Raw genomic sequence first — 14,666 nt, forward strand, 5'->3', positions numbered from 1 at the left:
CTGGAGGATTGACGGTCATCTTTGTTTGGGGTTTTTCCAGGTTCTGGCGGTCATCTTTGTTAGGGGCAGCTGTGGTGGTGGCTGCCATCTTGGAGTGCGGCAGCTTCAGGAAGGAAGCCCATATTTGGGTACAGGGCGTCTCCAATGGGGGCAGCCATCTTGTTTTCAGCTGTGCAAACTTAGCTCTAATTCTCACACTATTTAAGGCCCTGTTCTCAGTTCTTCTGTGCTTCGGCTTCTACTCAGTTCGCTGGATAGTTGCTCTGCCTGTCTCTGGACCTGCCATTGACTGCTGCCTGGTATTGACCTCTGCCTGTCTCTGGACCTGCTATTGACCACTGCCTGGTATTGACCTTTGCCTGTCTCTGGACCTGCTATTGACCGCTGCCTGGTTTTGACCTTTGCCTGTCTCTGCACTTGCTATTGACCGCCTGTCCCTGGATCTACGATTTTCGCTGCCTGGTCTTACCCTGTGGACTTTGTGCTGGACTTTGTTCTCTCCGCTGTTGGCTACCTGCACTCAGGGGCTCAACCCCTGGGGACCGGTGGTTGGCACCGGGGGAGGACTCAGGGTTTTGGCCGACAGCCCAATGAGGGATTTCCCTCATTGAGTACAGGGGCTCACCTCTCAGTGTGACGAGCTTGACACTTACATTTTTAATGCACATTAACCATGTATGTGACTACAATATCCCAATAGGCGCCTATATGGTTAGCGTGTGCACGCTACGTGCAGGTGCGCTAAAAACACTAACGTACCTTAGTAAACAAGGCCCTAAGAGTTGTGGTAAAGCACGTCAATAGCTGTAGCTATGGGACAGTGGCACCCTGTGGTTAAACCTCTAACATGCAGCCCAACGCACCTGGGGAGCCTCTTTTAAAGGGGCCAGTACCTTCAACAAGTCTCAAGATATGGAAATCCTGCCTTGGCCCTCAAGAAATATCTCAAGATTCCCCCACCCTACCCCCAGACCCCTTAACACATGAAGACAGGGAAGGGCCAAGAGGTTTGTCCCCCACCATTCCTTGTTGCCCCCCCAGACAACCTCAAAGACCCCCCTCCCCCACCCCCTGGGCCTAAATTCTGTATTCATTTTGCCTTTATATGGCAGCCTGACCCATAGCTGTAGTCTCATGGTACTACCACTAGAGGTCATAGCTGCCATTTTGAAACCTGGAGCTAGCAGGGACACAAGTGACTCCGTGACCCTCTGGATTACCAATGAATACAGAAGATAGGCCTAGGGGAGCTCTTGGGGGGGGGGGGGAAGGTTTCCTCCACTCACTATTTCAATATGTATCTTTGTAAAATGACTTCTCCCACTGCATATGGAGGTGAATACACATGCATTCTTCCATGTATTTTAGAAAAACCTCTATGTTATATCCTTTTCTAAAATACTACCAATATTTGTACTTCCGAGTCTGGGTGTCTCAATTCCAATTTCTGCATTCTATCTAAAATTGGTCTTCACATACGACAAACTAATACTTAGTACTCTTTCTTCAGCTACCAGAGCAAACTACATGTAACCAAGTACAGTGCCCCCCCCTCCAAACTATTCTCTCTATTTCAACAGTAATGCATGAACTATATCACAGTAGACAATAATCAATTGATTCATTGGAACTACAAAGTAAAACAATTCAAAGCATATAAAGATTAGATGATGAAACAAATTGTGCACTGAAAACGATACTCCATGCCAAGTCATACTAAACACATGAGGAGTTACAAATCCATATGATACTGTATATGGCTTAGGAGGGACGTTATCAACATTGGCTACTGTTAAAGAGGTTATTTTACCACAAGTCATACTACTTTAGAACAGGGTCCCATTGTATACAATGAGACACTGTGCTAAAATAGCATGACTTGTGATAAAATAGCCCATGTTAACAGTAGTCCACATTGATAACTTTCCCCCTTAAACACCTAAGTGTGTATGTTTTGGAGAACAGAAGAGACGGGCGACATGAGAGAGATATTCAAATACCTCAAAGGTATAACTAATGCACGAGGCAAACCTTTTTCACAGGAAAGAATGCACTAGAACAAGTAACTGTATGAGGCACAAAGAATGCTTACCACAAATGGAGGTGGTGAGACAAAGAGGGGAAATCCAAAGATCAACTGGGAGTGTGTGGCACTCCATTAGAACTGAAACTGGACAGAATAGGAGGGCCACTACAGTACTCAATTATCTTGACTTTCCTTTAAACTAATGGAGTTCTTTTCTAATGCTTTGTAGTTTGTTTGTACTCTACTCTGCGAGCTTCCTTAAGCGGTTAATCAAATAAAGTGAACCTTGAACCTTAGAATTTATTTCCCAATAATTTTTTTATTATTTCCTTTCAATACAATACTCAAAGAAGCGATAACTTACTTCATAAAGAGGTGCATAATCGAACGGCGCCGGCCATCTCCGTGGCTGTCTCCGCAAATGGGCGGAGCCAACCGTATTTTCGAAAAAGATGGCCAGCCATCTTTTTTTCCGATAATACGGTTGGGGCCGGCCAAATCTCGACATAAATGTTGAGATCGCTGGGTTTGAGATAGCCGGCATCGGTTTTCGCCGATAATGGAAACCGAGGCTGGCCATCTCAAAACTGGCCAAATCCAAGGCATTTGGTCATGGGAGAAGCCAGCATTTGTAGTGCACTGGTCCCACTAACTGAATGTAAAAAGTCCTTCCCTTACCAATCTGGAAAGGAGTGGGCATGCATGAAGGAAATTGCATGCAAATGAGCTGCTCATTTGCACACGATTTCCATCCTAAGGAGGGGGAGTGACGGCAGTTGAGGACGTCCTTCCCTGCAATGGCAGTTGAGGACGTCCTTCTCTGTGACGCCAGTTGAGGACGTCCAATATGTTTCTGTGAGAAGGACAGCCATGCCTTTGCTATGCCTCTGACACCCTCTTTATTTATTTATTTATTTGGATTTTGGATCACAAGTAGCAGCATTGGGATTTGAACCAGCCACCTCTAGATTGCAAGACCAGTGCTCTAACCACTAGGCCACTCTGCCATTCCTCCACTCTACTCCACTCCCTTGAAATTTGGCCATCCCTGTGAGGGGCAGTTGAGGATGTCCAAAATGTTTGAAACAAGGACGTCCATGGCTTCATTAAGCCTCCGCTGACACATACATACCTCCCCCCCCCATGGACCTGCATACTGCCCCCCCCCCCCCACGGGGATGGCATGTTGGACATGGAGAGCAGGGGAGGGGAGAGAGAATTGCTGGACATGGAGGGGAGGGCAGGGGAGAGAGGAGAATCACTGGACATGGAGAGGAGGGCAAGGGGGTGAGGAGACATGCTGGACATGGACAGGGGAGGGCAGGGGAGAGAAGAGAATTGCTGGGCATGGATGAGGGGAGGGCAGGGGAGAGAGGAGGCATGCTGGACATGGAGGGGAGGGGAGAGGCGGGCAGGGAAGAGAGAATTGCTGGACATGGACAGGGATGGACAGGGGAGAGAGGAGAATCGCTGGGCATGGATGAGAGGGGAGGGCAGGGGAGAGAGGACACATGCTGGACATGGAGGGGAGGGGAGAGGAGGGCAGGGAAGAGAGAATTGCTGGACATGGACAGGGGAGAGCAGGGGAGAGAGGAGAATTGCTGGGCATGGATGAGAGGGGAGGGCAGGGGAGAGAGGAGAATCGCTGGACATGGATGGCAGGGGAGGACGGGGCAGAGGAGAATCACTGCACATGGATGAGAGGGGATGGCAGGGGAGAGAGCAGAAATGCTGGACATGGATGAGAGGGTAGGTCAGGGGAGAGAGGAGAATCGCTGGACATGCAAGGGGAGGGCAGGGGAGAGAGGTGAATCGTTGGACATGGATGAGAGGGGAGGTAAGGGGAGAGAGAATTGCTGGACATGGAAGGGGAGGGCAGGGGAGAGAGGAGACATGCTGGACATGGATGGAGGGAAGGGAAGGAAGGAGATGCACATGGATGGGAGGGGATGGCAGGGGAGAGAGGAGAAATGCTGTAAATGGATGGAGAGGAGAGTAGGAGATAGAGGAGAATTACTGGACATGGATGGATGGAGGAGTTGGCAGGGAGAGAGGAGAAATGCTGGTCTTGGATGGAGGAGAGGGGAGAGAGAAAGTGAATGATACATACCTGTAGCAGGTGTTCTCCGAGGACAGCAGGCTGATTGTTCTCACGACTGGGTGAAGTCCGTGGCAGCCCCCACCAACCGGAAGAAGCTTCGCGGACGGTCCGCACGCAGGGCACGCCCACCGCGCATGCGCGGCCGTCTTCCCGCCCATGCGCGACCGTTCCCGCCAGTTGAATGACAAGCAAAAATGATGAAAACGCAACTCCAAAGGGCAGGAGGGAGGGTAGGTGAGAACAATCAGCCTGCTGTCCTCGGAGAACACCTGCTACAGGTATGTATCATTCACTTTCTCCGAGGACAAGCAGGCTGCTTGTTCTCACGACTGGGGTATCCCTAGCTCTCAGGCTCACTCAAAACAAGAACCCAGGTCAATTGAACCTCGCAACGGCGAGGATACAACAGAAAACTGACCTACGAAGAACAACTAACTGAGAGTGCAGCCTGACCAGAACCAATTCGGGTCCTGGAGGGTGGAGTTGGATTTACACCCCAAACAGATTCTGCAGCACCGACTGCCCGAACCGACTGTCGCGTCAGGTATCCTGCTGGAGGCAGTAATGTGATGTGAATGTGTGGACAGATGACCACGTCGCAGCCTTGCAAATCTCTTCAATAGTGGCTGACTTCAAGTGGGCCACCAACGCTGCCATGGCTCTGACACTATGAGCCGTGACATGACCCTCAAGAGTCAGCCCAGCCTGGGCATAAGTGAAGGAAATGCAATCTGCTAGCCAATTGGAGATGGTGCGTTTCCCGACAGCGACCCCTAGCCTGTTAGGGTCGAAAGAAATAAACAATTGGGCGGACTGTCTGTGGGGCTGTGTCCGCTCCAAGTAGAAGGCCAATGCTCTCTTGCAGTCCAATGTGTGCAACTGACGATCAGCAGGGCGGGTATGCGGCCTGGGAAAGAATGTTGGCAAGACAATTGACTGGTTAAGATGGAACTCCGACACCACCTTCGGCAGGAACTTTGGGTGGGTGCGGAGCACTACTCTGTTGTGATGAAATTTGGTATATGGAGCATGAGCTACCAGGGCTTGAAGCTCACTGACCCTACGAGCTGAAGTAACTGCCACCAAGAAAATGACCTTCCAGGTCAAGTACTTCAGATGGCAGGAATTCAGTGGCTCAAAAGGAGGTTTCATCAGCTGGGTGAGGACGACGTTGAGATCCCATGACACTGTAGGAGGCTTGATAGGGGGCTTTGACAAAAGCAAGCCTCTCATGAATCGAACGACTAAAGGCTCTCCAGAGATGGCTTTACCTTCCACACGATAATGGTAAGCACTAATCGCACTAAGGTGATTCCTTACTGAGTTGATCTTGAGGCCAGACTCTGATAAGTGCAGAAGGTATTCAAGCAGGTTCTGTGCAGGGCAAGAACGAGGTTTTAGGGCCTTGCTCTCACACCAAACGACAAACCTCCTCCACTTGAAAAAGTAACTCTTTTTAGTGGAATCCTTTCTAGAGGCAAGCAAGACACGGGAGACACCCTCAGACAGACCCAAAGCAGTGAAGTCTACGCCCTCAACATCCAGGCCGTGAGAGCCAGGGACTGAAGGTTGGGGTGCAGCAACGCTCCGTCGTTCTGCGAAATGAGAGTCGGAAAACACTCCAATCTCCACGGTTCTTCGGAGGACAACTCCAGAAGAAGAGGGAACCAGATCTGACGGGGCCAAAAGGGCGCTATCAGAATCATGGTGCCGTGGTCTTGCTTGAGCTTCAGTAAGGTCTTCCCCACCAAAGGTATGGGAGGATAAGCATACAGGAGGCCGGTACCCCAATGAAGGAGAAAGGCGTCCGACGCTAGCCTGCCGTGTGCCTGAAGTCTGGAACAGAACAGAGGCAGTTTGTGGTTGGTCTGAGAGGCGAAAAGGTCCACCGAGGGGGTGCCCCACTCTCGGAAGATCTTGCGTACCACTCTGGAATGAAGCGACCACTCGTGCGGTTGCATGACTCTGCTCAGTCTGTCGGCCAGACTGTTGTTTACACCTGCCAGGTATGTGGCTTGGAGGAGCACGCCGAACTGGCAAGCCCAACGCCACATCCCGATGGCCTCCTGACACAAGGGGCGAGATCCGGTGCCCCCCTGCTTGTTGGTGTAATACATTGCAACCTGATTGTCTGTCCGAATTTGGATAATTTGGCAGGAAAGCCGATCTCTAAAAGCCTTCAGTGCGTTCCAGATCGCTCGGAGCTCCAGGAGGTTGATCTGCAGATCCTTTTCCTGGAGGGACCACAGACCCTGGGTGTGGAGCCCATCGACATGAGCTCCCCACCCCAGGCGAGATGCATCCGTCGTCAGCACTTTCGTGGGCTGTGGAATTTGGAATGGACGTCCCAGGGTCAAATTGGTCCGAATGGTCCACCAGAGCAGTGAAGTGCGGCAACTGGTGGAGAGGCGGATGACATCCTCTAGATTCCCGGTGGCTTGGAACCACTGGGAAGCTAGGGTCCATTGAGCAGATCTCATGTGAAGACGAGCCATGGGAGTCACATGGACTGTGGAGGCCATATGACCCAGAAGTCTCAACATCTGCCGAGCTGTGACCCGCTGAGACGCTCTGGTCTGCGAAGCCAGGGACAGGTGGTTGTTGGCCCTCGCTTCAGGAAGGAAGGCCTGAGCCGTCTGGGTATTCAGCAGAGCTCCTATGAATTCCAGAGACTGGGTTGGCTGGAGATGGGACTTTGGGTAATTTATCACAAACCCCAGCAGCTCCAGGAGTTGAATAGTGCACTGCATGGACCGGAGGGCTCCTGCCTCTGAGGTGCTCTTGACCAGCCAATCGTCGAGATATGGGAACACGTGCACTCCCAGCTTGCGTAGATACGCCGCCACCACCACGAGGCACTTTGTAAACACCCGTGGGGCAGAGGCGAGCCCAAAGGACAGCACACAATACTGAAAGTGCCGTGCGCCCAGGCGGAATCTGAGATACTGTCTGTGAGCTGGCAGTATCGGGATGTGAGTGTATGCATCCTTCAAATCCAGGGAACATAGCCAATCGTTTTTCTGAATCATTGGCAGAAGGGTGCCCAAGGAAAGCATCCTGAACTTTTCTTTGACCAGGAATTTGTTCAGGCCTCTCAGGTCTAGGATGGGGCGCATCCCCCCTGTTTTCTTTTCCACAAGGAAGTACCTGGAATAGAATCCCTGCCCTTCCTGCCCGGGTGGTACGGGCTCGACCGCATTGGCGCTGAGAAGGGCGGAGAGTTCCTCTGCAAGTACCTGCTTGTGATGGGAGCTGAAGGATTGAGCTCCCGGAGGACAATTTGGTGGAAGGGAAGCCAAATTTAGGGCGTATCCGCACCGCACTATTTGGAGAACCCACTGGTCGGAGGTTATGAGAGGCCACCTTTGGTGAAAAAATTTTAACCTCCCTCCGACCGGCAGATCGTCCGGCACGGACACTTTGAGGGCGGCTATGTTCCCGTGGATCCAGTCAAAAGCCCGTCCCCGGCTTTTGCTGTGGAGGCGCAGGGGGCTGCTTAGGCGCACGCTGTTGACGAGAACGAGCGCGCTGGGGCTGTCCCTGTGCCTGTCGAGGCCTTCGGGCCGGCTGGGTGTACCTACGCTTGGCAAAAGCATAGGGCGCAGCCTGCTGGGCCCGGGAAAAACATCCACCTGCTGAGGTGGGTGCTGAAGGCGCCCGGTGGGAGAGCTTGTCGAGGGCGGTTTCCCGCTGATGTAGTTGGTCCATCAGCTGCTCGACCTTCTCGCCAAAAATATTATCCCCCCGGCAAGGGACGTCGGCCAGTCTCTGCTGGGTGCGGTTGTCCAGGTCAGAGGCACGCAGCCATGAGAGCCTGCGCATCACTATACCTTGGGCCGCAGCACAAGATGCCACGTCACAGGTGTCATAGATACCCCTGGACAGGAACTTTCTGCACGCCTTCAGCTGCCTGACCACCTCCTGATAAGGCCTGGACTGCTCCGGCGGGAGCTTATCAACCAGGTCCGCCAGTTGCTTCACAGTGTTCCGCATGTGGATGCTCGTGTAGAGCTGGTAAGATTGGATGCGGGTCACGAGCATGGAAGATTGGTAGGCCTTCCACCCAAACGAGTCCAGAGTGCGAGACTCCCGCCCCGGAGGCGCCGAGGCGGTATCCCTCGAACTCCGTGCCCTCTTGAGAGCAGAATCCACAACCGCCGAGTCATGGGGCAATTGGGGCCGCATTAACTCTGGGTCCGAGTGGATTCTGTACTGGGATTCTGCTTTCTTGGGAATGGTGGGATTAGATAATGGTCTCATCCAGTTCCGAAGCAGTGTCTCTTTGAGGACATTGTGCAACGGCACCGTGGAGGACTCTCTAGGTGGTGATGGATAGTCGAGGACCTCGAGCATCTCAGCCCTCGGCTCATCCACAGAGACCACGGGGAAGGGAATGCAAATGGACATGTCCCTTACAAAGGAGGCAAAGGAGAGGCTCTCAGGAGGTGAGAGCTTCCTCTCTGGTGAAGGCGTGGGGTCAGAGGGAAGGCCCACAGACTCCTCTGAGGAGAAATATCTGGGGTCCTCCTCTTCCCCCCACGAGGCCTCTTCCTCGGTATCGGACATAAGCTCATGTAGCTGAGTCCTTAACCGGGCCCGGCTCGACGTTGAGGCACCGAGGCCTCGGTGTCGTTGAGCGGTGGACTCCCGCGCCGGCGGGGACGAAGCTCCCTCCATCGACATCGATGGGGACTCCACCTGCGTGGCGGTCGAGACCGGCGCCGCAAGCGGCGGCGGTGTCGAAGGCCTCGGCACCGGGCTAGAGCCTGGCGCATCAGCCCTTCCAGGATCCCCGGAAGGATGGCTCGGAGGCACTCGTCCAGGCCCGCTGTCGGGAAAGACGGGGGGGCCGGTAGAGGTGTCGGTGCCGGAAGCTGCTCGGGTCCAGGAGACTGCACCGAAGTGCTGGGACCCTGACGCGTCGATACCTCCACTACCGAAGGGGACCTCTCCTCTCGACGCTGACGCTTCTGCGTCGACTCCTCACCGGCACCGAGAGCCGGATGCATCGAAGGCGACCGATGACGGTGCTTCTTTGATTTTTTGCGGTGCCCGTCATCGGCACCAGGTGGAATGGAGGAGGAGGAGGTCGATCCCCCTCTGTCTCGAGGGACCGGGTCAGACAGGGTTCGGTCCCGAGGGCCACGGGTAGAGGGAGTGACCGGGGCCGATTGCCCACGCAGCCTCTTACCCCTACCCTCACCGGAGGACCGGCGGGCCGACGGGACCTGTGCTCCTGGGGTCGATGCCATCGGTGCCGATTTCGCGGACATCGATACCGGTACTGAAGAACCGGCCGTCGATACCGATGCCGTCGAGGTCGACGTCGAGGGGCCGGCGTAAGTTCCAAAAAGACGGTCCCGAAGAACTTGCCTCGCAACCTGAGTCCGTTTCCGGAGACCAAGACACAAAAAGCACGACTTGATATTGTGCTCCGGCCCGAGGCACTGGAGGCACCAAGCGTGGGTGTCGGTCTGCGAGATAGGCCGGCCGCACCGACCAAACTTCTTAAATCCACTCGGGACCATCGAGGACATCGACGGAAAAATCGCGTCGGCGAAATTAAAGTCGTCGATGGTGGCGGTAAATCACACCTCGAAAAATAAATCGACCGCGCGGCCACAAGGCCGCAACGCGACGCCCCCGCTATAAAACGAGGGAAAAACAAGCGCGTTCACCTTTTTTTTTTTTTTAAACAAGAAAAAGAAAAGGGTCCGGAACGCGCGGGAACCAGAAACAAACAAAAAATAAGAAATTTGCGAAACGCGACGGTTTTCCGAGGCTGACAAGAGAGAGCGGCTCACGCACGACTCTCTCCAGCGCGGAAAAAACAAGACTGGCGGGAACGGTCGCGCACGGGCGGGAAGACGGCCGCGCATGCGCGGTGGGCGTGCCCTGCGTGCGGACCGCCTGCGAAGCTTCTTCCGGTTGGTGGGGGCTGCCGCGGACATCACCCAGTCGTGAGAACAAGCAGCCTGCTTGTCCTCGGAAAATTATTGCTTTATATGGATACAGGGGAGGGAAGAGAGAGGAGAAATGCTGAACATGGATGGAGGGGAGGAGAGAAGAGAAGTGCTGGCCATGGATGGAGGGGAGGAAAGAAAAAAGAATAAGATGCACATGGATGGAGATGAGGGAAAGGGAAGAGAGGAGAAAATGGGCAAAAGCTGGATCCACGTTATACCTCCTCCAGTCAATTCCACGGAGCAAGACCCAGCTTTTACTTATGAATGTAGGGCAAGAAATGAAGAAGAAAGGAGGAAAGTAAAGAAATCAATGGAAAGGAAGCCCTGGAAACGGTGTTAAGAGAACAGATAGAGAGCAGCAGAATCAGAGACTGGGACCAATATGGATAGAAAAACAAAGTCACCAGACAACAAAGGTAGAAAAAAAAACATTTTATTTTCATTTTAGTGTTTGGAATATGTCCAATTTGAGAAGTTACATCTGCTGTCTTATTTTGCACTGGGTATACTGGAGCTGTAACAGCTTACAGAAATTATTTACAATGAAAATAAATTACGTTATTTTTTATTACGTATAATACTTTCAAGGATGTCTGTTTATATGCGCCATGGCTGGTATAAGGGGTGTGGTTAGTGTGGGTCTGGCTATAAAAGGGGTGGAGTCATAATGAGTACCAGCACCTTTTTTTCTACAAAAAAAGCACTGATAAAAAGCATTATAGGTTGACTGGGCTCAGTGGTTTCAACTCTCCTTTTGCTTGGCTGCTAATGCACAGAGTTCTTCCAGCCTTGTCTGAGGGCAGAGTGTCTGCAAACTCCAACACACTGCACACCAAGTCCCACAAGTAGATGCTCATATAGAGATGACAGTACTAAACGTGGGCATGAGCACAGAGCCTTGTTAAACCTTCCTCCCAAAAGACTCTAGTCCTAGCATCTTGCTCCGGGGGGCACTTGAGGTGAGGGGTCCTAGAACTCTTAGCTCTCTTCAGAGTTGATCTGACCATCATAAAATGGTGTGGCAACTGTTGCTTTTTGAATCTGGAAGCCTTCTGGATCCTGTGCATAGAATCTGCCTTCTGAGGTACAGGCTACACAGAGAGAGGAGTCTCTCCCAGTTCTACAGATATGCTGCACAAAGGATGCCTTCCACAGGCATTGTCACAGCTTCCCTAGGAGGATCCTCATAGTCAAGGATGTCCAACATCTTGGCCCTGAGCTCATCCTCAACTTCCAAATCAAATGGGATGATCTTCCCCATCTCCCTCAAAAAGTTGGCAAAGTTGGAAGAGTTGCTCTGGTGGGGACTTTCTCCTTGCCTGAGGTGGGGAGGAGTTTCATGGTAGACCAAGGGAGCCTTCCTCTGCTCCAATATCAGACACTCAAGAGTGGTCCCAGTCACACTCAGCAAAATACTCCTGAGTAGGCTCAGCCTGTGACCGTCTCAGTCTACTGGACTCACATCTAGGCTCTGAGTGAAAGTGCTGAGGGACAGGTCCTTTCCTTGACATCAGGAAAGTTTCCTCCCCCAACGGGCTGGAGAGGAGCACTGCCTCTTCTGATGCCAGCACTGGCCCCTATCGAGGCATCGGTGTCAATGAATGGACAGAGCATGGGCCTCGAGGGCAATGGACCTCAAGTATCAGTTGGGTTGGAGCCATGGTTGGCATCAATACCCTCGAGGCTTCAGCATCGTGCCGAGCCAAGATCCATTCAAATTCCTCCTGAAGTAGGGCCCAGAGCCATTTGCCAGGGGCAAGCATCAGCAAAGGCAGGGCCAGTGTTGGTATGGGAACAGACTGTGAAGATGATTGAGCTGAACTGGAAGGCTGGTCCCAGAATTGAGGATATTGGTACATCAGCAATAACTCCACAGAGGGGGAGAAGTCCTCTCCACTGTGACTCTTCTCCAGTACTGGCAATACCAATATCCCAGAGCTCCTGGCAACGTGCTTCGTGTGGGACCAGTGCCAATGCTCCTTCACCTTCGCTAGGTGCATGATATCAGGATCCCTCAGTGTTGATAAGGATGGTTAAATCCTGGTTCATCCTCAATGTTGGGTCCAATGTAGGTCAGTCCAACGGGGCCCTACTGGAGCCTGAGGTCAAGGCAGAGAAAGACCTCCTCAATCTCAGTGTACCCCAGGGTCTAATGCTACTCCACCAACTATGGGGACCGATGCCGCCAATGCCAATGTCAATGGACTGGACTTAGATGTGCCAATAGATTTCCCAAACACGGTCTCTCAACTCTTCTGGGTTCTTTTCTGATTTGAGAACACAGTTATAGTTAGAGGCTTCATGGTCAGGTCCTAGGCAAGGCAAGCACCAATTGTGAGGGTCAATCACAGAAAAGACCTTGCCACACCTAGAACATTCTTAAAACCACTGGGAGTTTTAAGGGACGAAGCAGAAATAGTCAAAGCAAAATCAAATGGTTCAATTTTTTTTTTTTTTAAGAAAGGGATACCTAACCAGGTGCCCAGGCCAATGGAGCCAAGCAAAAAAAAACAAACAAACAAACTTAAAATAGGTAAAAAAAACTCTAATAAAACTAAAAGGGGAGGATAAGTAACTTAGAAAACGAAAAAGTAACAAGAAAAGGAATCTCACATACCACAAGGAAAGGCACACAATAGAACACAAGAATCGTGCTGAGGAGAGCCAGCAAGACGCAACTGTGCACTAACATCAGGCACAAAGGCACCTGCACATGCACGGTACAGCGCTGCCAAAGGCTTCAGAAAATGCTGGCATGCTGGGTAGCATCTATGCTGGGCTCTGTCAATGACGTCACCTTTAAGTGGTAAATGATGTCCTGCTTGTCCTCGCAGAATGGATGTTTAGAGACTGGAGAGATGGATTTGTTAAATTATTGCAGAGGTGGACGTTAAACTTCAGTGGGATAAGGATGTCTATCTGTTGACTGGATAGATGTAGGGCTTGTTGAAAAAAGGAACAGAGGTCATGGTCAGCTTGCTCTTCAGTTCAAAATGAAGAAATCTGCTTTGCAGGGACGGGTGTAGAGAATATATATAAGAGTAGGGACTGAGGAAATGACCAATAAGATCAGAGTATGAACTTTGAGCTGAAGCCTGAACCTGGCAGATTTCTCAGTGACTAATGAAATGGGTCACATGCAAGGGATGACCTATGAAAACAGAGATTACTAGACCTACCAGGAAGTCACTGCCAGCTTGAATTACATAATACAAATACAAACATAACAAATGTAAATATGCACATACAACTGTGGGGCAGAACAAAATATTACCACCTCTTCTTCTTGGTTGTATTATTTGCCATCATTTAGCTGGCCTGATTTCTACATAAGAAAAGAAAGTGCGAACTAGAAATAACTATTTATTATTCATTTGTTGGTTACCAATTAGTGAGAGAATACAGTTTAAACTAGGTATTACTACCTTTAAAATTCTTATTGGGGATATCCCTGATTACATGTTGAATTTAGTACCTTTGCTACGCGGTTCTTTTCCTAGACATAACACTCGCAACCTCCTTCAGCTTAAATTTCCAATGCATAAGATCCTAAAGTCAATTAAATATCTTACTCTGTCTATCCAATATCAGCTAGCTAATTTGTTGAATCAACTTCCAGTATCATTGAGATTCTGTTCTCATTACGTTCAATTTAGAAAGCTTTTAAAAATCGTCTTATTTTGTAGGGCAGGGCTATCTAATGCTTAATCTATGAACTATTAACAAAGGTTCATTTGATGTTAAAGATATGTCATTAGTCATTCTATCTTTCTGTAATCCCTAGATTGATTAGTCCAGCTCTTGACTAACTGTGAGCCGTCCTTGAACTGAATAGGTATCGGCAGAATACAAGAACTGGAATAACGTAACATAACACCTAGGACCCTGTTTACTAAGGTTCTTTAGCATTTTTACCACACGCTAAATGCTAGAATTGTCCATATGTTCCTATGGGCGACTTAGCGTTTAGCGCGTCCTAATCATTAGCGCATGCTAAAAACTGTAGCGTGGCTTAGTAAACAGGGCCCCTAGTGGAGTGTGGGGGTTTGTTCCAGTTGCAGTAATAACATGTGCTAGTGAGCTGGAAAGCCTTGAGTTTTGCGTCTTTGTGCTTGGGGAGTCTCATCAAAGGCAAACCTGCTTGATTTACTTTCGTTGTTTACCCATCAAGCAGCCTGACAGTGAAATATATCGGGTTTTAGGTGGATCATGTTATGTCAATAAATACTTCTTTTTTAAAAAGAGCTCTTCTTGTTTTTGTTGTTATTTCTGGAATGCATTTTCTTCTTCTCTTTTGTGGTGCACCTGTCTCTTTTTTACCCCTGATTTCTACAACATATTCTATTTTAATTTTGAATGTATTTACAATTTTTTGGATTTACCAGGTGCACTTTATCATAAGTTGCTGCCTCCCTTTCTCTTCCTTTTATAAAAATCTCCCCCCCCCCCCCCCAGTTGGCATTATTTGGATTTTATAGTATTAGTGTGAAGAGAAGTAGCACAGCAGTCCTTCAGTCTATTATCATTCATAACAGACAGAGTGATCAAACAAAAGGTACTTATTTAAATTTTC

General features: G+C 50.4%; 1 protein-coding gene across 2 annotated transcripts in view; it reads right to left on the reverse strand.

Annotated features, from left to right (window-relative positions):
- The window catches only part of FAM13A (family with sequence similarity 13 member A), a 501,662-nt gene that overhangs the window by 373,829 nt on the left and 113,167 nt on the right, over window positions 1-14,666 (reverse strand). The gene's annotated exons all lie outside the window — the stretch shown is intronic.

The sequence above is a fragment of the Microcaecilia unicolor genome, chromosome 2, assembly GCF_901765095.1.
Source record: "Microcaecilia unicolor chromosome 2, aMicUni1.1, whole genome shotgun sequence".
Taxonomy (NCBI): domain Eukaryota; kingdom Metazoa; phylum Chordata; class Amphibia; order Gymnophiona; family Siphonopidae; genus Microcaecilia; species Microcaecilia unicolor.